This window comes from Arctopsyche grandis, chromosome 12 (assembly GCF_051622035.1).
Source record: "Arctopsyche grandis isolate Sample6627 chromosome 12, ASM5162203v2, whole genome shotgun sequence".
Lineage (NCBI taxonomy): Eukaryota > Metazoa > Arthropoda > Insecta > Trichoptera > Hydropsychidae > Arctopsyche > Arctopsyche grandis.
The window spans coordinates 28065639-28089258 of record NC_135366.1 but is presented as its reverse complement, the minus strand read 5'-3'; the positions used below and the strand labels follow the sequence as shown (position 1 = coordinate 28089258).

Here is a 23620-nt window from a genome sequence, read left to right as displayed (position 1 = left end):
GTAATTCTTAACCAGTAGTTAGAAAAAGGAAAACAAATATTTACGTTGAAAGATACGTACAAATCAATACATTATGACCTTCAATGCACGGGATAACTTCCCATACCTACTCGATTTGTCTTCTTAAAAAAATAAAATAAATCTAATATGAGGCGTAAAATTTATAGAAGAGTAGCCGATAGTCAAAAAAGGTTTTGATATACTGAAAAATTGTATTAGGCTTAACCTAATTTTCCATTTTTCACTTAAAACGACGCGTTATTATTGTTTTTAACGGTCGATTTTTCCACTTTCCAACTTAACGGCTCCTAATTGCACGACTAAAAGCCGTATACATACATTAAACGTTTTTATAAGCATCATATTCAGAATACGCGATATACATAATTTGAAACGATACTAGTCGTTTATTTTTTTTTATTAGAATATTTTGAACGTAGCACACATTCCGTTACAACACTTGACAAATTCGAGCCGTAAATCATCGATAGGAGAAAAAATTCGTTTAACGACGACTAATTTGCGACGATTCGAAATTGTTCCTATCCGTATAAATTACGTCGTATTATAAATATATAATATAATATCTGCGTGTTGGAAAAAGACAACGGAGGAAATTTTGTTTATTTTCTTCGTTATTCTGCTCTTTACGTTGTTTCGCTTTGTTATTTCGGCGCTGTTTCTTTTCCGTGGAGTGCTTTTAATTAACAATATTTTTTTGCGTTTGTATCTCTCCAAAATTCCTTTATGCTTATTATTACAAAACGTATCTACCTATGTACTATTTGTGAGCATTTTTTCGTTTTTGTTTTATTATTTTTATTTGCTCGGTTCTCTTCTCTTCCGTGAGATATAATGCCCATTTGCGAGCACATTAAATCTCATGATTACAATTCGAAGCCCGGATGCAACAGATGACATTATAATGTTTGTACAACAACGACTACAGCCTGCTCAGGAGATTATTTGTCGATTAAATATTTACATTCCAAGCTCATAAAATGCAACACCGCAATAAAATGAACGAAAATCTTCATACAAACGCTCTCTACATAGATATGAACGTTGTATTACATTATAAAAGAGGTTAATTGTTTTTTATTATAATTTAAATTAATATAGGTTGCGTTTATTTATGAACAGCTTTACTGCAGGCCTGTTTTACCTTTGCAGGTCACTGAGCTACAAAAAACAGCTTTTGGGCGTCTCAAAAGACGTAAAATATTTTTTTTTGATACATATTAGGTGTACTGGAAAGAAATCCATTTTTACTCTATGTATGTTTTTAATAACCACAGAAAATTATCGAATTATAGAACTATCACAGAAACTTATAAATTACCACAGAACTATCAAAGAGAATATAGGAACATTTTAAAGGATCGGAAAAACAAACAATGGTTTTTGTCCTGCATGCACGAAAAAGAAGAGTGATGGAATACGTGGTTTTTTTTCCATTTTTCAGGGAAATACGCTATCCTTTTTATACCTCAAACCATAATATGGTTTTTTTTTATGGTTTTTCATTTACCAAACCTCGCTCCTTCTTACTATTACCTATTTAGTTCCATGGAGGCCACATTAAGAAGAAAAAAATTCAACAGCGTGAGTGATGTGGTAAACCAACTATTAACATTTATTAATTCAAAACTGGCAATATTTTTCAAGAAAAGGATTGAAATATCGACAAAAAGATGGTAAAGAGTCATGAAAATTAGAGGAGATTATATTTTGGAGTAAAATGTGCAAAAAAAAATGAAAAACTGAATGTTTAAGTTGATCTGCAAAAAAATGGATTTCTTTCCGGTACCCCTAATACATACAAACGTAATCCATTATAATACATTATATAAAATAATATTCAAAAAATTTAAAAATATATTTTGTCAAGAATATTCTCCTCTTTCTATAATTAAAATTTACATTTTACATGCTATTTATTTTTATATTTTAAAAATAATACAATATATGTACATATGTAAGTTGACAGGAAGAAAATTTAATAAAAATATTTTATAAATAAAATTATATTGTAACGTGGGAACATGAGAGAGAAAGTATCAACTGTCTGTGTATTTGTGGGTGAACAATAGAGACACCGGATTAGGCTAATGGGACTCAATGAGTGTTTCATGGGTAACGTTACTTTACAAAATGTGACCATACAAAAAATTCAAACTTCAGTTAAGATTCTATTTTTTTTTAATTTATTTATTTTTACCATTATGCCATTACGGGATTACCTCCAAGGCGGCACCTATGGTCAACTTTGTACATCTGTACTATAATATAAATTTACAATATTCGAAACGATCGACCTGGAGTCACATACATACATACATATATCCAAGGTCTGGCTAGTAACACTGGATCAGGGAAGGAGCCCTCAGCCCATCAGTTGTTACCATTACACGCTAACCACTGAGCTATGTTGCTGGTTATATGAAAGTAACCATAAAAAAATAGTGCTAAATACAAAATTTAAATCCCACATTAGGATTAAATACAATTTTGCGTCGAAACGTTTCATAATCCCACTTACTTACATAAGCCAGTTATTTTTCAACTACATCGGTAGCTGAAAATGTGACGTTGTAAATTTTGATCCTTTGGAAAGAAGACGCATTCGCTAAAACACTTAGTTTTGCTGCTTAAAAGCCACGCTAATCTCGGGGGATGAAGTCAACTTGGCTCGAGAGTACCCAGACAACGGTACCCAAAACTTTCGAACAAGAATACCCGACTTGCCTCGCCTCAAAATCTTACAAATTCGCAGAATAATTGATCTCAGGGTCGAAACTCGGGAAATTTCTACAGGAAATAAAATATTATACGAACGAAACAATGTTAATGCATTGTAAAATAAGACTCGCTTAGACTTTGAATAGGTTTTAGCCTGTATGGCAAATGTAATGCTAAAATTAGCTTTCTTTCTATTATGCTGTATACACTGACATTCAAATAAGATAATACTACAATTACTGATACGAAAAATAGAGTATAAAATAGATTACTGGATCAGTACCATACATATCTATTAGAACTGACCTAAGCGTATTGTTAACATAATATACTGCATATACGTACATACATGAAGACGAGTGGTCTTCCATCGATGAAATAAATATTTCTTCTAAGATTTTTCTTATACATATACATATTTTTTTGTTCAACAACACCTTGCAGAAACTGTATTCGTGCATTCCTATGAAAAAGAAAACATCTCCAAACCATTTAACTTGATTTGAAAATGCTTTACTGTCTTCTGGGTACATTTTTCGTTATATTTAGCCCTCGTAAACGCCGAAAATCCGGAAAATATCATAGCTGAAAGGATCAAATTTGGAGTCGTTGAAAATATAACTTGTTGTCAGTTTAATGCACTCCAATTTTCATGTAATTTTAGTAATTTCAATCGTATTTTTTAATTATTTAATTGAAGAGTGGCTTTTTGCCGGCCTCTGGGCGTAAAGTCCAGCTTCTCTGAATCGCCTTTTTTATTGTTCAATTACTGATTTAAATAGAAAATTAATTTGGTGTAATCTTTCTTATATCTAGAGCAGTTTTAAATCGCTACCGTAGAATAAATCTGGGTATTTGATGATATTACCTCTCAGGCGTATTTCAGATCATCCACTTTCTTACAAGCTAATATTTGTAATAGTTAACAGATTTGTTTTTAGTTTTAAGTAATATTGATACAGTCATCCTATTTGAGTGTGAATTGACCACAATTATAGCCCAGAGCTTACCAAACTCACGATTTTTTTTTTTCTTCTTTGACACTATTAAGTGTACTTTTTTCAAGTAATTTGTCTGTATTCGATTTTGATCTTTGCACCTTGAAAACTCACACGAAACACAACTCAAATCTTAATAAAACAATCATATTTATAAGATGTGGTCGTTTAAAACCCAACACATCAAGGGATAATATTTTTATTGCCTTAAAATCGTTATATTATAAGCGTTTTATACGACTGCGACTGTATAATAAAAAGCATTTATATTTTCACTGGCGATTTATATGACGTTAGTATATATTTATATTTAATTTGAATCATCTAATTCACTAAATCGTTTAAAAAGTTTATTAAATGAATAATTTAATACATAAGCGAATTTTTGATAAAATTTCGAACCACCAAGAAAGTCAAACGTCACACATTTATTTTGAGAATTCGCCGCATAAGTTCAACGGAATCATAATCACGCTAAAGTACACGTTACGCACTACAAATAAATAGGTGAAAATACGAAAATAAAACGGCACATGTAATTTTAACTCAACCATAAAATAAAAATGTAGAGAGTGATCGATATGTAGAGAGTGTTGAAGTTGCGTGTCGAAAATTGAATGCAATTTTCGCCCCAACTGATTGTATTGTTGTCGATTGTATATGAATATAAAAAAAATACATTATAATAATAAAAATAATAAAAAAAATAGCGTAAACGACCCCAAACGCGTATAAGCCACTCGATAAGGCATTACAAAGTATCGCTAATTGTATCTCGGAGACGGATCTCTACGACCGAGGCGGCTTTTTGTGCCTTTTGTACGGCTACGATTATTATTTGTATTGTATTTCGTATTGTACAGTTGAGAAACCGTAGCCAGGTATTCTAAATATTTTTTTCTCGCCGGCTTGCTTAATTTTTTCGATGCTTCCTGTCCATACTGAAACAAATGCATGCATGAAACTTATCGTGTAATTGTATTAACTTTTTGGCTACCTGTGGAGTTGTTATGTAATTGGTACAACTTCGTTGTTTGAATTTATTATGAATATCGTATCAAGCAGAGGCTGTTAAACTTTCGTCTACTTCACCTGTAAATACCCGCTATCTAGGTAGGTATAAAGTTTATTTAAACGCAAAAGTGCAAGTACATACTTTCAATTTAGATCTCATGTTACTCTAACTTTCAATATTTTTGATTATCACTTATAAAATATTATTTATTTTTACACATGTATACCAGGAAGGCCTAACAGGTAAACCCAATGCGCTTTCCTGGCCAGAAATATTGTACGTTTGAAAGAAGTATTACTAGTAAGTACTATTATTAGTAAGGCCTCCGTTTCTTAAACTCACTGGATGGTGCCATTGACATTTGTAACATCTCTCGTCATTTGCTACACCACTTCCTCGGTTACGGAGGTCGCAAACAATTGGAACAATGGAGTAATTTTGATCAGATAAGAATTTTTATGTCATGTTTATTTATTTTTCTCTATTTCTTTTCTTCTGTTTATGTATTTTTACTTGTATTTTCATTGACTTTCTTCCATTCTTAATCTGTTTAGATCACTCGTCGCTTTGGAAAAATCTGTTAAACGAGTGTGCATGATTAATTGATGTATAATAAAATAATATAAAAATAAAAAAATAGTATTATACAAAGTAAATGCACATCAATTAACATCCACAAAGACATCTATGGTCAATTTGTAAATTTTCAGCATTTTATACAATTCAGCGAAATTCAAGATTGCTGAATACTCGAGATTTGCGATAAAATAGGTAAGGTTGCCAATTTTTTTGAACCGTTCCAATGAAAATCAGATAAATTGTCGAACTCTGATAGAAAACGATCGACCTGTTGTCACAAATCCAAGGTTTGATTTTTGATTTTTAAATGCTTTTTATTATTACGAAATTGTGTTCACAATACATCTTATATCTATTTTAATAGCTACTGATCTACTGATCATTTTCTATTTTACAATTTAATTTAATTTGGTTAGTAATCACAGTATTATATTATTCTAATGTTAATCTACAGCATAAAGAGCTCAAAAACCTATTTACAATAAATCCAAGGTTTGGCCAGTAGAAACCAGTGGGATTTGAACCCGTGACCACATTGTTCAAAGCATTCAAACTGCTGGTGTAAATTTTACATAAACACAAACGTGTAAATTTAAAAACGTGCTCAAAATAAGTAACGACTTGATTAGTCAATACATCGAAAATGTTCCTTAGAAGTTTACCTATACTTGATTCGCTCCACTTTTACACAACACTAACTTAATTTCGTAAAGTTTGCAAACGGCCGATCTAATCTATCAAATCGGAATCTATTTAAATCTAATTTAGACCACGAACCTTACCTTAAGTTTATACCTCCGACTACTGGTTTATACATACATACATGCATATGTGTGTATGTATACTAAAATAAATTGATCGATGGTACTAGCGTACATGCGAAGATCCCACTATATTTAGACATTTATCATTGCGATCAAAGTCAATTTCCTCGGCAATTACATGCCGAACACCCTGTACATTACCGCCTCGAAGTGCCAGGGCTCTTAAAAACCAAAAACCGAAAAAAAAAAATGATAGAACGGAACAATTTTAATCCAATCATACGAACCTACCTACCGGCTCCATTATCGTTTATGTATGCATTTTTTGTGCGACGGGATGCTGAGCATTAGACGGAGGCCGACAGTGAAAAAATCAACTCGAATGAATGAAATAAAAAGGTTGAATTGATATAAAAAATAAAAAATCAACATCGCGAACACACTGTATAAGATGTGATCGCATTAACATATCGGTCAAATTACGTGTAACGTGCCTAATGAAGTTATCCGTTATCTTATGATAACATTCTGTATACATTTTAAAATGGAATAAACATTTGATTATCCAATCGCGGATTGGTTTTATTATGCTTTTCGGATTAATTCCAATATTTTTGTAACGTCACGTGTACATATGTGTGTAATATATGTATGTACTATGTTTTAATCAAATTTTGATTGTGTTTGCCCAAGCTGTAATTTAGTAGGATTAGTTCTATCGCCGTTGCATTTACGGATTGAGTGCGGTATTCATTGGGGACCGAACGACGTATTACAGCGTCGTTTTCTAGTGGGGTATAAAATTAATGGAAACCACCCTTATGATATATGAAGGGATGGTAAAAAAGCGGGACGACGAAATGGGCTCAATTTCGATTGTTATATATTATATATCTCACAAGGAGAACGAACGGTCCGAAAGTGTTCAGTATGTTTTGAAAAATTGTAACTTTTTTTTGACAGTTATTTTATTACGTCTTTGACGTTGGATAGAATTGTTAGATTTGAAAATATATTTTTTTATATAAAATGGATGTGTTGCCGCGAAAAAAATGTAAAAAACCTTCAATTAAATCTGACAGCCACAAAAAAAGTACATGCAAATAAAACAACCGAAATATATATTTTTTAAATTAAATTATAATTTAATTTATAATTGATTATAAAATTAGTACTTTAATTTATTTTTATTAATTAAAAAAAATCATGTATATTTAATAATAACAAAATTCCAATCAAAACAAAAAAGGGGATTAATTTTGGCCCACACTTGACTTATTATTTTAGTTTGTTTTATTAAAGGTCTTATATTATTCTTTTATAAAAGTAAATACTAATATTTAATTTTATATATTGATTTTAAGGTGAAAATGTATTAAATATAATATGTATATTAAATCGAATTATTGGTAAGAATGAGTAGTATCTAGTATTTAATATAAGATCGCTTAAATTTTGTCTAATTGTAGAACTACGTAAGACTTGGCATAGCTTATTTTGTGGAGGAAATGCTTTATATAAAATAATTTGAATCGAATGATTAGTGAATAAGATTAATAGGTCCATAACCTCTAATAAAACTAAGATTTTGGCCTAATTTGTCAAAAAATAAATTAATTATGATCGTTGCATTCAATCGTAAAACTATGTACTCCTAATCCTAGGCTTATTTTATGGCGAAATGTTTTAAATAAAATAAATTTAATTGAACTATTAGTAAGTAAGATTAGTAAATATGTAGTCTTTTATATTATATTGTCTAATTTTTTTATATAAATTAAATCAAATGGATAAATTGTGTTCATTGTGATGAATCGTAGAACTATTGTATGTATGCCTTAAGGTTTCTTGCAGAATTAAATACACCTATAGCAAAAATGCTCTTTTACAGTAATTTATTTCATCATTGATGCCATATTCTTATACATTTACGCTATAAAAATCATTTAAATTCTAATTATTATTATTATTACAAAGCAAAAAACTTATCATTGCTTCATTCAACACGACAATGATAGCCTCAAATAATACCGCTAAAATGTAACCTCAAAAACAGAGGCATTTCTACGTCAATTAGTTCAGAGTGTGTTCAATATAATCCAATTATAACAATCGATATTTCGCAAAAAATTTGAAAGTAATGAATAATTGAAACCAGGTGATGGTTTTTAGCCCATGTTTCATTTTCAAGATGCCTACTTGGAAGGAAGGATATATCAATCAGTGACTGGTCAAGTTTTCAATACCGCCTCTCACGTATCAGATCGAAGGTCTCTAACAGCTACCGGTACGAAATCAGGGATGGCCCTAGGACCTACGACTTTGCCGTGTCGAACCCCCGAAGACCCAAGTCCTTGACCGTACACAAGCGTCCATCAGAGCGTCTTATCGCAAACGACAGATAAGGGACAGGGGGAGAGGAGGAGACGTTTGAATTTCAAACAGTGAACCTTATCTGAGATGCTGTCAACCGTCGAAAGATCGATCGACGACATTAATATAAACGACCCGATTCATATTTATACTGGGAAAAAAAATGGCGTTCTAGAATTGCGTCTAGACTTTGCTACGAGTGACCAAATGCGTACAGGGCCGGCTAACGTATACGAATTTGTATCCATTATAAATTTTTACTTACCTCTTATACAGTTCACATGGTTTTCGTGTTAGTGGTCATTTTTATATATCTTATCTCTTATCCGATCGTTTTCAAATTTTGCCATATTGCTCATTTTTATGTATTGAAAAGACAAAATATAATGCAATTTTTTTAATATTAAGTAAGTTGAATCATTTTGTACGAAAATCACTAAAATACATAATTACCTTGTATCCAAATATTCATACATTCAAGATGAAACTCTTCACTAACATCGTTTTGCAGTAAAAGCAATAGTAGTCATTTGTTTTAATTTACTTCATATTATGCCACAGTGACTTGACAATTAACCTCAATATGACATTATCACCAGACTATATATTAATTAGTATTCAATTAGTCACTGTGATCAAAACATCAATTCACATCACAAATATATGTATAATTAGAAAAAGATACTAAAATAACGACAAAAAATTTAAACTTAATAAATTTCTTAATCTCAATTGGCTGTAAAAATATCAATACGCACTGCAAATATGTTAATAATAGAAAAGTAATGTCAATTGATATTGGTCCTAGCTCTAGAGGGCAACAAACCTACGATGCTAGGGGTTACGATAGCTAATTTTGAACCTTGAGGTACACCAGAAGAGGTGAGGCATTCATCAGAGTTGTGGGCACATGATTATTTCATGCGAATATTTTTATTATTCAAAAGACTGGTACGCTTTTTAATCAACACAAATACATTCAACACAATATATAAATAAATACACCAAAAAATTGATAATATTTTTGATTTTCATTTGTGTCAATTTTTCTGATTAAAAAAAACAATGAATTAGTAGAATTTAAGCTGCATAATGTACTCTTCCGTTTTCTGAGCAAATATTTTCCCAACCCTTTGCCCTTTGTGTGTCAGTGCGTTTTATAATGTGGTAAAGCACGCCAACCCGCCCTGTATTTTACAATATCACATGGATACTTTGCTTGAATACTTTAAGCCTCTTGAGAGTGGTTTAAAATTGACTCTACATACACATACCCAGCAATGGTATATAGATTTGTGTTTACAGTCTAAATATAAATATCAATCTAACCGTGACTGTTAGTGGTAATGCGGCTTGCGACCCTTTGACCCACATATATCGCAAACCTCGAGAGAATCGCTACCCATCGTTTGAAAATTGCCATTATTTATCATTTCCGAACATTATTCCGGAGTATATTCAACCCGGGGTAATCAACTATCAAAATTTGGTCGAAAACGAATTTTGGGATGGATTCGATATTGAATTGACGTATTTGCAATTTGTTTCATCAAATGGTTGATTCGATTGAATGTCGAGAGGTTCTCGTATTATACAAAGCGTTTCCTACAAAAAAAAAGATTCATCTTTCCACTACGTGATTTTATTTTTGGCTGTGTAAAATGAAACGGTATCGATCAAATGTTATTCAAATATATGAATAGCTTAAATGACAATGAAGACATGATATATACATATATATACATATATACACATATGTATATATTCCAGTATTTCGACTTCAAAATATATGCACGCAAGTGAACAAACATACGCACATAAATATGTTTACGTATTGTTTTCATGGATGCAAATACATATGATATTGTATGTGTGAAATATGTCATATATTTCATTGTATTTTTCTAGAATTCAAAGGGTGTGTCTACTGTTAGTCATATTTTAACCCTATTGTACTTTAAAAGGTCCAAAAATCAGGTCAAATTCAATTTAAATAACTGAGAAAATATATTGAAATTTTTGTACAGATATGATCACCAAAATTCAAAATCATTTCAAAATTTTTGTTTGAAAAATCAAATCAAACACGGGTTTAAAAAATCAAATCAAACACGGGTTTGAATAATCAAATATGTTGAAGAGCTTTTAGTTCGCAATTTTACCGATTTAAAACTCAGCACACTTGCAATTAACCCTTTTAAACGAAAATACATACAAAAAATAGTGTGGCCAGAATACGATCCCAATAAACATGTTTCAATAGAAAATACTCCATATTTTATTTATTTATTTATTTTATTTTAAAAAATCAATACCACAGAGACTTGACAGGTTGCCCCAAAGCGTCAATGTGATTTTAATACAAATAATAAAAATCATAAAAATTACAAAAAAAAACATCATAAAAAAAATAATAAAAATCATAAATAAAAAAAAACATAAGAAAATAATAAAAATCATAAAAAAAAACATAAAAAAATAATAAAAATCAAGTAAAAAATATATACACAAAATAAAAACAAAGAAATAAGATTGAAAAATTTATATCGTGCTATTTAGGATGTGTTCCACCAACTCAACATAACTGGCATCGAATAGGTCCAAGTAATGTGCCAGTAAGTTAAGGAGTCGAACAGCTTTCGAGAGGGGAGAGTTCATGAGCACGTTTGATTTAGCCCTAATTGGCAAAAATATATCATGTTTTCTTAAAACTCTACGATTTTCCGGGGCCCAGAATTTTAGTTTCTCCAGGATAGTGGGATTGTGAATCTCTCCTCTAAGTAATTTTACGAAATGTTTCCCAAGAAATAAATCTCTTCTCTTTGCCAGGGAGTTGAAACCCAAAGATCCCAAGACAAAGGCACTAGGGAACAGATATGGATAAAATCCAAATGTCTTCAGATATAAAAATCTAAGGAATTTCCTTTGGACTCGTTCCAACATTAGAGAGTAACGAAGTTACTATAAAAAAGTATTAACAGTGGGAAAAAATCCCAAGTGAAAATACATACTTTTGACTTTTGATTTGAACTGGACGACTATTTAGAGAGATTTGAAAGTTGAAAAGTACTACAAATGAAAGATAAAATACCCGACTATAGATTCCAATATTCATTTTGAACAGGAAATTGACAGATTTTGAGACATCGACCGAACAACACCAAGATATAGAAAAATCGCGCGATTTAAAAAACACATATGTCTCCGAATTTCGAGCCAATCAACATTTTTATCACCAGATTCGTGTTCACTGGGAATATATCTATAAGAAAAGTCATATCTCGTTTCTGAACCAAAAAATAACTCGTCATTTGTCGAACAGTGTTATTATTATGATGATGTTATGTTATGTTATAATATATTATTATTATATTGTTATAATTGAATGACTGGCCACAGTGATGCGTTGTAGCTCTCTGTAATGTCACTGTGACTAATATGTTAAAATGAAATAATTAAATCAGCTGATAACTAAAAATAATTGTATATGATGTATGTATGTAAGCTTATTGTAAATCATATTAACAATTAGATACAACATAACTTCTTATTGAATACTTATCTCGCAGATAAAACTCCGTGAAGAGATATACTTTTAGCCGTAAAATGTCAGATCTGACATATTTGGCCAAAAATCAATATATATCGTGTATTACGTTACATGAAGCTAGACGCCAAATTTGAAATTTATATATACATATGAGAGTTAAAACTATAAATATTTAAATATTAGAGATAACGAGAACCTGTAGAGCAAATTTTATAAAATATAGAGTGAATTATAGGCGTTTAAACAATTAAAATCAGATATGGCCATTTCATGGCGAAAAGGTTGGAAGACACGGGACGAACGCTGGTTAAACGTCAAGAAGGTCTACGGGCCCCATTTTTAAAACGCGTTGTATACGATATTTTATCTCCAACGTAATGGCAGATGATACATTAACGTATATTGATGACCAAAATGAGCAATATGGCAAAGTATGAAAACGATCGGATAAGAGATAAGAGATATAAAAAATGACCACTGACACGAAAGCCATGTTGATTGTGATTTTTAAATGCTTTTTATTATTACTAAATTATGTTCACAATACATCTTATATCTATTTTAATAGCTACTGATCTACTGATCATTTTCTATTTTACAATTTAATTTAATTTGGTTATTAATCACAGTATTATATTATTCTAATGTTAATCTAAAGCATAATAGGAAAAAGAGCTCAAAAACCAATTTACAATCCTTATAAATGTTCATAATACATCTAATACATAATATTAATTAAAGACTCTCTAAAGTTGATGACCTAAAGCAGATTGTGTTTAGGTAATCTGTGTGTTATACCTGAAGGGTATAGACATTTTGTTGTAATCACCGAGACTCTTCACAAGTGTGTTAGTATGGTTATTAGTGATTCTGTCATAGAATCTACTGGTTAGTTTGTTAGTAATGTCTGTAACAAACGGAATATTATATATGGCATGCAGTTTTTTCAGGTTAGTATATATGGGTGTATAATAAATTATTTTAAGGGATTTATTTTGTATTACTTGGAGCTTGGAAAGGTTAGTATTCGAGGCGTTATTCCATACAGGTGAAGCATAGGTTAATAATGGTAATATGAGCGCGCGATATAATTTTATTTTATTTAGCATTGATAAAGAACTATGGCGATTAAATATTGAAAGCCATGTGAAACGTAAAGGAGGTATGTAAAAATAAATAAGCGCTTAATACTCACCTATTGCAGTTTGATTGGATCAATTATGATCAGTTTTAACTAATAATTGATAATTCAATGTGAAATTCAAAGGAGGTATGCAAAAAATAAAAATATGTATGTATGTACATACGCTAACTACTAAGCTGTAAATGCGTAAATTAAAATCGACAAAATACCATTAATTCCATCTCGCATCTACACAACAATCTTCAGAGCATTGTATTATTATACATTTAAATTGAATTTAATTTGGAAACATCGCTGGGTGTTATGGCGAATCCGCTTATGCGGCGGCTGTCACCCCTGGCTGCGAAGTCGATTACGCCGCAGCCGTGTAATAAGATTCGAAAAAGAACGGGTAAAAGGCGAAAAAGACCCAAGACCCGGGTGGGTGGGTGGGTGGGGGAGGCTGGGAGAGAGAACCGAACTCGAGTCGGGATTGGTCGACGGCGTCAGGTGCGGAGCGCGCCACCACTTGTTTGTTTGTTTGTTTGCTCGCTTGCGGGACCGACAACATCTCGGTGCCTTGCCAGTGGTCCCAAACTGACCGGTCCGCGGCCCAAACTATCTACAATATATGTACATATGTATGCTCATTCGAGGGTCGTTACTTTCGCTCCGTATGTGACCCGATTAACCGAACCGGATTCTGTGTAGACGGGCGTGCGAGGAAGCCGACAGTGTGTTAACAATTTTTTTCGAAAGGTTCCATAATTGAGTTGAAATATTTTGGGGTGTGAATTACCTCTTATTATTTATTTATTAATTTTTTTACCATATATATACCAGGAAGGCCTTACAGATAAACCCCAATGCACCTTACTGGCCAATCACAAACAATGCGGAATTTTTACAAACCTCCTTTAAGAGGGCTGGACACCAGCGCCTTGTCCATACAAACGTATTAGACTTCTCCCTTCCTCAATTATGGCACTAGAGAAATTATTTTTTAATATTCTATGGATATCCACCATTGGGGTGCATCTATCGTTTTATTTTTTTGATTAATTATTTTTTATAAGAGCTAGGAGCCGTCAAACATCTATAAAATCGCCTTTTTTTTACACCCACGAAAAGTGCGTGCATATTTAACGGTCGATTTAAAAAAAAAATACGCACACAGTTGCATATAAAATATCTTTCTCATACCGATGATGATTTTTTTTTTTAAATTGGTCCAGTTTCGGAGGAGAAAACTGGAGAATACGAAACCTCGATTTTGTCGATTTAAAATACGTATTATCTGGTCGAAGCGCAACTGTCGCATTCACTCAATATATATATTGATATATATTGTCGCATTCACTCAATATATATATATATCGAAGAAAGGAACGGTAACAAAATTAAGGTTTCGGGTGTACAGCCCTCTTAAAGGTCTCCTGATTTTTTTTATAAGTTTAGGATTCAATTATCTCCTAAACCACTCAACAAATTGGATTGTTTTTTTTTAATATGCAATAAGTGTAATAAAATTCATACATTATTGTTTTTAAATACTTAAACTTCAACTGAAAGTAGTACTTTTTTCTAGAAGTACTTTTTAGCTCTTTTTTTTACTCTAGAATTTCAAGACTTTTTATTTTTTTCTCCGAAACTTTTGAACTGACATTTAATATGCTATAGATATCCACCATTGGGTTGCATCTATCGTTTTATTTTTTTTGATTAGTTATTTTTTATAGGAGCTAGGAGCCGCCAAACATCAATAAAATCGCCTCTTTTTTACACCCACGAAAAGAGTCCATCGTGCTTATTTAACGGTCGATTTTAAAAAAATACGCGGATAGTTGCACAGAAAATATCTTTTTCATAGCGATGATGATTTTTTTTTTAAATTGGTCCAGTTTCGGAGGAGAAAATAGGAGAATACGAAACCTCGATTTTGTCAATGCGTTTTATTAAAATACGTTTTATCTTGTCGAAGGGCAACTGTCGCATTCACTCTATATATCAATATATATCAATATATATATTCACATATATATATTGATATATATTGTCGCATTTACTCAATATATACATTCACTCAATATATATCGAAGAAAGGAACGGCAACAAAATTGAGGTTTCGGGTGTACAGCCCTCTTAAGCTTCAAAATTTGCCTCTTATCCGATCGTTTTCATACTTTGCCATATTGCTCATTTTGGTCATCAATCAAAAGTAAATGGATCCTCCGCCATTACGATGTTGCAAAAATATCACGTTAGACGCGTTTGAAACTTCTCCCACGAAAAAGTGCCTGACGTTTATCCAGCGTTTGTTTAGACTCTTCTCACTTTTCGTCATGTCAGATTTAAATTGTTTAAACGCTTATAACTTTTTCTTTTTTCACTCTATATTTCATAAAAGTTGCTTTATTATAGATAATCATTATTATTACACAAGTTACTGAATTACGAGAGACAGAAAACTCGCAAATTACCGAGACATCTATGAATTGTACATACATTTTTATTCTACATTAATCATACTCGAATAGTGGTGACATAGTAGGGAGGAAGGTTTTTAGCCGATTTTTAATCGGGAACCGTTTCGACAATGAAATTAGAAAAATTGGCAAACTCTGATAGAAAACGATCGACCTGGAGTCACAAATATCCAATTCTGACCAGCAGCACTACGGATATATTCAGAAAAATTCTTTTCAATCGAGGACAGCTATGAATTGTACATACATTTTTATTCTACATTAATCATACTCGAATAGTGGTGACATAGTAGGGAGGAAGGTTTTTAGCCAATTTTAATCGGGAACCATTTCAACAATGAAATCAGAAAAATTGGAAATCTCTGGTAGAAAAAGTTCGACCTGGAGTCACAAATATCCAAGTCTGACCTGCAGCACTACGGATATATTCAGAAAAATTCTTTTCAATCGAGGACAGCTATGAATTGTACATTAATCATACTCGAATAGTGGTGACAAAGTGGGTAAGAAGGTTTTCAGCCGATTTTTAATCAGGAACCGTTTCGAAAGTCGCGTTTGGATAACTATTTGTCATCGTTCCGATCTGACACAAAATTCCGATATAAATTTTAATGAGTTCGTTAATGATAGATATCATCTATCTTCTTCATGTCGGAGACATTAGCTCACTTCAATGTTAGCTAAACACCGTATGTCGGTAAAAAGTTGTCCATGAAAGACCTCAACATGATGCCACCACCTAATAAAAATTCAAATCTAAAAACCTTTCCATCATAGAATGAGACTCAAAATAAAAGTGTAGTATGCAATAAAGTTACTATAATATCAAGCAAAATAAGAATCACGTCAAAGGGGTTAAGCACAGGATGTGAAGCTTTCTAAATGCAGTGGTTTTAAATTCCCTTCAAGCGAATGCTCAATTCGTGTAATACAAGTTTTAAGTATATATTATATACATAAATAGATTTTAGGGTTCCCATTTCAAATTAAATCAATAATCTAATGCTTCACCTTCACTGTTTCAAATGCTTAAAATCTTAAAATATTCAACAGCGATTTCAAAAAAATACATTAACAGATTCCGTTCGATTAAAGCGCGCCCATACACCTGTTCCCATAAATTTTAAATTAACGCAGGTAATAATATAAATATGTCGGTACATATACGAGTATTCCAAAGCACACTTGTTCTACTACTACACCATGTCGCGAAAAACCGGTTGAGAAGCGTCGGAATAGCAAATTACATCGACATATCTCAACCTGGATTCCTTATAAAGACGAGTTCTAACGGACATTAATTAAAAAAAATCATCCGATATTAAAATCATCCAAATGGAATATATTAAAATAGAGATAAAACTGAAAAATTTACTCTATGTATGTACGTTGTAATAATAATATATAAAGTTTTGTGATTAGTAGAAAATTTGACTTTGACATTTTGATTGATTTGAGCTCAATGATAACCATTTTAGTAACTGATACTTAGTTTCAGTTTGATTCGATAACCGGTGTTTAAATTATTTAAAAAATACAGAAACACATGGAAACGTGATCAGTGATCGATTCTGAGTTCGAATCAGTCAAAATCTCGAGTTCGAATTTTCGCATGATCACAAAACTTCATCTATTGTTACTACGTACATAGATAAAGTAATTACAATGTAATCCTTATGTCAATATCATGTAAACAAAAAAAAATGAACCAATTTGATAAACCGGAAGGGGAATTTTTCCCCTTAGAAACGTCAAAAATGCTGATTATTTCCACGCTATTGAACGTACATATGTACATTAATTAGCTTAAAATGTATTTTATATCAAAGCGAGACCCGAATTAAACCTCGCAACTTGGTTAGTCCAGAGGACAAGAATAAAACGGTAATAAAACACCGAACCAAACTAAGTCGAAGTATAATTCCATCCCTGTCACAAGATACTAATTAACAATGCTAGTAGAGTCGTGAAATGAAGTGCATTACCGTGTTGCACTACTCCGTCGTAAAACTACATAAAAAATTCAACGTTTCTATTTGAATTAAAATTTTTATGTTAAATATTTAAAACCCACATACCTTTACGTTGACTTTCGAGTTGGGACGATATCCAATTTTCGACCTGAAAAAATAACACAAATATATTAATACGTTGAAAAGTTATCAACCCCTGTAGCAGACCCGTCCGAACGGCACGCAACGCCTTGATGGTCCCTCTTTACCTGAGATTCCACGTTTTTTAACTTTATTTTAATCTCTCGAGCGGTGTTAATGCGATTTGATAATATTTAAGTAATGCAACTTTATAATCTGCCTGTATTGCATGCTTGAATTGGATACGCGGAGAGGATAAAGCGATCCGCACACGTACGATGCCGTGCGAAATAACTTTTTTTATATATATATTTTGTTCAACGACAATTTCGTTACGATTGTCTTTCGAATTTACTGAAAAACTTTTTTTCTTCAATTTCGAATATCAGATTTATCGTCGCACGCATTGAAAAAAAAGTATTTCATTCCTTTTGAAGTCGAATCACGAACGAATAGAGAAATATTCGCTTAATTTGTAATCATTGCCCCCCACCCCTCTTTCCCCTTTGCTGTATTCTGAAAATGCGATGAATTGTTTTTTTTTTTTCTTCTTTCAGACGAGCATTTTTTTCCGATTCGTGACTTGAATTCGAAATAAACAATGTACAAATAAAGTTATACACTTGAATTGTGTAACTTTAGTTCTTCATAGTATGAAAAGGACCAGCATTGGTAACTTTAAAATTGACGACAGTTCAAGTAGATGCTCAAAGGCAAAAATAAAAAATATTCCACCATAGATACGGTCCTTGTAAATGTTTTCAAATAGAAAATAGATCAAATAAAATAATAAAAAGGGGACAATAAATTGACATTTCTCTGGCAGTTCAAACAAATGCTTAAAGGCAAAAATAAAAAAAATATTCCGTTGCAGATACAATTCTAATAAATGTTTTAAAATAAAAAATATAACAAATTAAGTAATACAAAGAGAAGAATAAATACCATTTCTCTGGATTTTATTTTTTGGACCGTTTAAATTAAATTTTGGTCAGTGTTCAGTAAAGAATGTTTAATAAAAATGGTTAAAAACATATTTTAAATTTAGCAGGACTTTATCTAATCTCTATTTATATTAAAAACAAAACTCCATTTATATATATTATGCTTGGTATATAAAGTAAAAAATATCGTTGAAATATTTAGACGCGTTGAAATTAACCATTTGGTTGATAAAAATGAATTCGATGAACCATTAAATGAGTAAAAATGATATATATTTTATAAATTATTATAATTAAGTAAATAATAATAATATTAATAATACGTACAATCCTAATGAACGTTTAAAATAAAAATAAATAAGAATTATCAGACTCTGATCTTTATATTTAAAATATACTCAAAATATTGCTTATACTTTTATTAGTATTTCTTTTTCTTTGAAACAAAATTTTAATTATTATTTTATACTTATATATGTGTGGTCTTACAAAAATTCAATAGATTTATTGATCATATTGGTAAATTTATTTCTTATAAATAAATAAAAAGTTGAAACTTTCAAAGCACAAAATCCGCCAAATATAAATCTTTTCATAGCCAAACAACGCGAAAAATATCATATAAATTCTAAATCTCATACCTCCAGATTAAAAGCTTCATTTTAAAACACTTCCAAAAAGCGAACGTTTTTTTACGACGAAAAAAAATTAATCTCGAAATATTGTATATTCGAATTACACTCGAGTGTAATATTTCATCGAAATCCAACTGTGAAACTAAATTAAAAAAATAAATAATAATAATAAAAACAACGTCTTTAAAAATCCCCTCTCATTTTTGACATCACGAACATACGTACGTACTTAATAAAATATTTGATCGTACCAATTACAGATACACGATGATAAATCTCTCCAATTTACATCACAAAAGAAATAAACGCGACAAATGAGAAATATTCTCGCTATTAAATATTGATACGGCAACTGTTCTCCAATGAAAATACAAGATTTATCAATTTGCCATGCGAAAAATCTTCGTTATTTATTGTTATGCTTGTAGTTTTATCGTGTATAATGTAAAATCGAACATTGCATGATTTATTATATTATATAATATATACAATGCAAAAAAAATCACAAGGATTACCTGCCATAAAGAAAGCTTAATATTTCAAATGCTTTTAACTGAATTGTTATTAAATATTTAATCTTAGAACTACATACATATATACATATATATACTAAAGCTTTAATTTATGTTTTTTTAATGCAATTTTGATTTTCTGTCTTATAAATCTTCAATTTTGTCAAAATTGTCATCATTGGAGTTAACAATAGTTTTGTTTATCACAGTTTTCGGCATAACTTTGACGCAATACTACGGGCTGACTGTAAATCACCCGGCCAACTAATTATTGTTGTTAAAAATTATTTATCCTGTTCTATATATCGCTATAAGTTTAAATGCCATGCAACAGATCATCTTAGATCTATGGTGATTTTAAAGATGACATTTATTCAGTATACAAAATATCACACATTTTTTGCATAACTTTGACGCAATGCTGCGAACTATAAGTCAACAAGGCAAATAATAATCATATTTAAAAAAAATAATCTTAATCTTTTCAACGATATAAATATCACTGCTATTTGAAAGACAATGTCAGATTTATAGGCATTTTATAAGCAATACTTTTTCGTACAAAGTCCATAGTCATATCTCCACGTCGAAATAACAAGGATTACCTGCCGCAAGGACAGGTTCATTTTTCAAATACCGTGTAAAAAAAATGAACGGCATATGGTTGGGGTTTTAAAATCAGGTAGATTTCAACCTTTTTTTCAACGGCATCATCATCATCATCATCGTCATCATCACGCCCTAATTCCAGCATCCTTGTTCGCATCTGGCGACCCGCCCACGTCCCACACATCACAATGGGGCATTCTGCTAAAGATATAACTTTCAAAAACCAATAAAAATAAATTTTACATTCACCCGTTCGACGACTAACGACATTGAGTCATAAGATAACCAGTAAATTACATTCGCGTGGAAGAAAAAAAACCTGCGTGCGATTTCTAGGTGTAATATTGAGCGTGGGCGAGTACTTTAGATAATGAAAGCATGCGACAAAATGTATGCAAATGTTATTTACCGATAAAAAATCGTAATACGAGATCACGTTTCCTGTCCTTTGTATGTCGTCATTATTCCGAGTTGCATCAAATTCAAATCAGGCACAATTTAAAATAAAAAAAAAACAGGTATCGATTGATAAACGATCTGATATATGTAAATGTTACCAGCAATGGGCGAACTATAATACTTTTCGCTTACATATTTAAAACGATTGTGATATTGAAATTTCGCATACATAGTTCTCGATTAAACGAAACCTACAGATTGATCCGTTTGCTATTCGGAAACAGTTCATTTGAGACAATTCCTAATGCTCTATTCGTGAAGCTTCGTTTATTTGGATCAAAGCTTTCAAACACAGGCGTTTTCCAAAATAAGCGAAACCTACTGATTGATCCATAAGTTAATGAGAAATTGTTGATTTGGGACGATTCTAACAGTTCTGTTTGTAAAGCTTCGCATACTTAGATCAAAGATTTTTCCCAACTAAGAGAAATCTACTGATTGATCCATATGTTTATCACAGTGTTGATTTGGGACGATTCTTGATGGATCAAAACTTTCAAGCACAGATGTGTCCTAACTAACCGAAATTTACTGTGCATATGCTATTCTGAAATTGTTCATTTAGGATGAATCTTGATACTCTGTTCGTGAAGTTTCATTTCGTTGGATCGAAGTTTTCAAACACAAATTTTTCCCAACTAAGCAAAACCGACCGATTGATCCATATAAGTTAATGAAAAACTATGATTCTTACAATTCTGTTTTGTAAAGCTGCGCATACATAGATACGAAGTTTTCTAGCATATATTTGTTCCAATGAAACGAAACCTACTGATCCAAATGTCAATCGGAAACTATGTATTTATGAATTCCAAATGATTCTTACAGTTCTGTTTGAAACGCTTAGCATAAAATTGGATAAAATTTTTCCCAATCAAGCAAAACCAACCAATTGATCCATTTTTTTATCGGAAAGCATTCATTTCGGACGATTCTTGATGTTCTGTTCATGAAGTTTCGTTTAGTAGGATGTGTAGTAGTTCGATTTTTAAAGTTCTATTTGTGAGGCTTTACAAAGTTGGATCAAAACTTTCAAGGACAGATTTTTCCCAATTGAACGAATCCTATTGATTGATTCATTTATTAATCTGAAAACGTTCATTTTGGACGAATCTTACAGATTTGTTTTTGTCGCTTCACATAGAAAATTTAAATTATACAGCAGTGGATGGCGGATGATGATGATGAGATCGTTGATCGCCACTGTATTTAGAATAATCCACTTGTTCTTAGGTATGTACAATATGTACATTAGGTGCAACGTCGTGTAATTAATTGTTCTTCTTGTCTTTTTGCACCCTAGAACTTTCCATTTTCAAATAGGTGGAGAATAATCTTTTTTTATTAAGATAAGTTTTGTCTACACTCTGCACTGATACGTGCAAAGTGTAGTTTTTGGGAGTTTGTTCTTCCTCCAGTTTGTTTATATTTTATATATCTGCATTGAGCAAAATCTACTGATAGATCTAAATTTTATTCGCGTTCATTTGGCACGATTCTTGATGTTCTGTTCATTAAGTCTCGTTAAGTGGATGAAAACTTTCGAGCATAGACGTGTCTTAATTAACTAAAACTTACTGATTGATCCACAAGTTGATGTGAAACTATTCGTTTGAGATAATAACAGCTCTGTATATAACGCTTTGCATAATTGGATCAATGTTTTCAAACAAAGATTTTTCCCAAATAATCAAAACATACTGATTGATCCATATGATAATTGGGGGTGATTCTACCAGCTATTTTTGTCTGTTAAAGTTTTTGTTCATTGGTTTTGTCTCAATTGAGCTAAACCTACTGATTGACCAATAAGTTACTGGGAACTGTTCATTTGGGACGATTCTTACAGTTCTGTTTGTAAAGCTTTGCTTTGATAGATCGAAAACAAATTTGTCCCAATGTAACATAGCCTACTGATACAAATGTCAATCGGAAACTATTTATTTGGTACGATTCTTACAGCTCTGTTTGTGACGATTCATATACATATGTAGTTTTCCTGATTAATTGAAATTCATCTATCAATCTATAGTTGTTTATTTGGGACAATTTTCGCAGCACTGATTCGCATAATTGTATCAACACAGATGTGTCCCAATTAACCTGAATTCACCAGATTTCAGTGAATGCCATCGATGAATTAATTCGACAATTAAATGACTGCCCCATTTACCCGAAGTTTAGCACAATTTGATCATCCGCTTAATTGGAACGGAGCATTCCTTCACAATTGGATATGAATCAGTTTTGAGTTGAAGACTTTCTATTATAATATCACAAATGTGTTAACCTGGGCAATCGATTATCTGAGACAATACTTGATGACTTTAGACTCGAGCGATTTTTCTATAGAAATGTATTGAATAATATTTACAATGTATTATACTATATTTAGGTCAATTGTTGATAAATTTTTTAGCATTTGAACGCATTAGCCATAACATATACAGATATAAAAATAAAACTATAGCACCTTATCGTCCGATTAAATGCCAAATGCATAAATTACGCAAACACTATACAGATACAAACCTAGCATAACAAAAAAAAAAACGAATTTTAACCACTGCCCAACCCATCACCGGAGATTAGCCGGTTTATTCATACATTTTTTTTACCTATTTTATTTATTCACCTATTCACGAACGGCTCGAAATGATTTATGGAGGCGAAACGGCTAAGCCCACGCTAAACCGTTAAAATCAATCGGTTCAAATGTAATGTAAAATGCAAAACAA

General features: G+C 31.5%; 1 long non-coding RNA gene across 1 annotated transcript in view; it reads right to left on the bottom strand.

The window, feature by feature from the left end:
* The window catches only part of LOC143920403 (uncharacterized), a 309775-nt gene that overhangs the window by 258731 nt on the left and 27424 nt on the right, over positions 1–23620 (bottom strand). The window contains exon 2 of the long non-coding RNA XR_013261338.1: positions 17709–17751. This is a non-coding gene — a long non-coding RNA (uncharacterized LOC143920403). The remainder of the gene's footprint in view (positions 1–17708; positions 17752–23620) is intronic.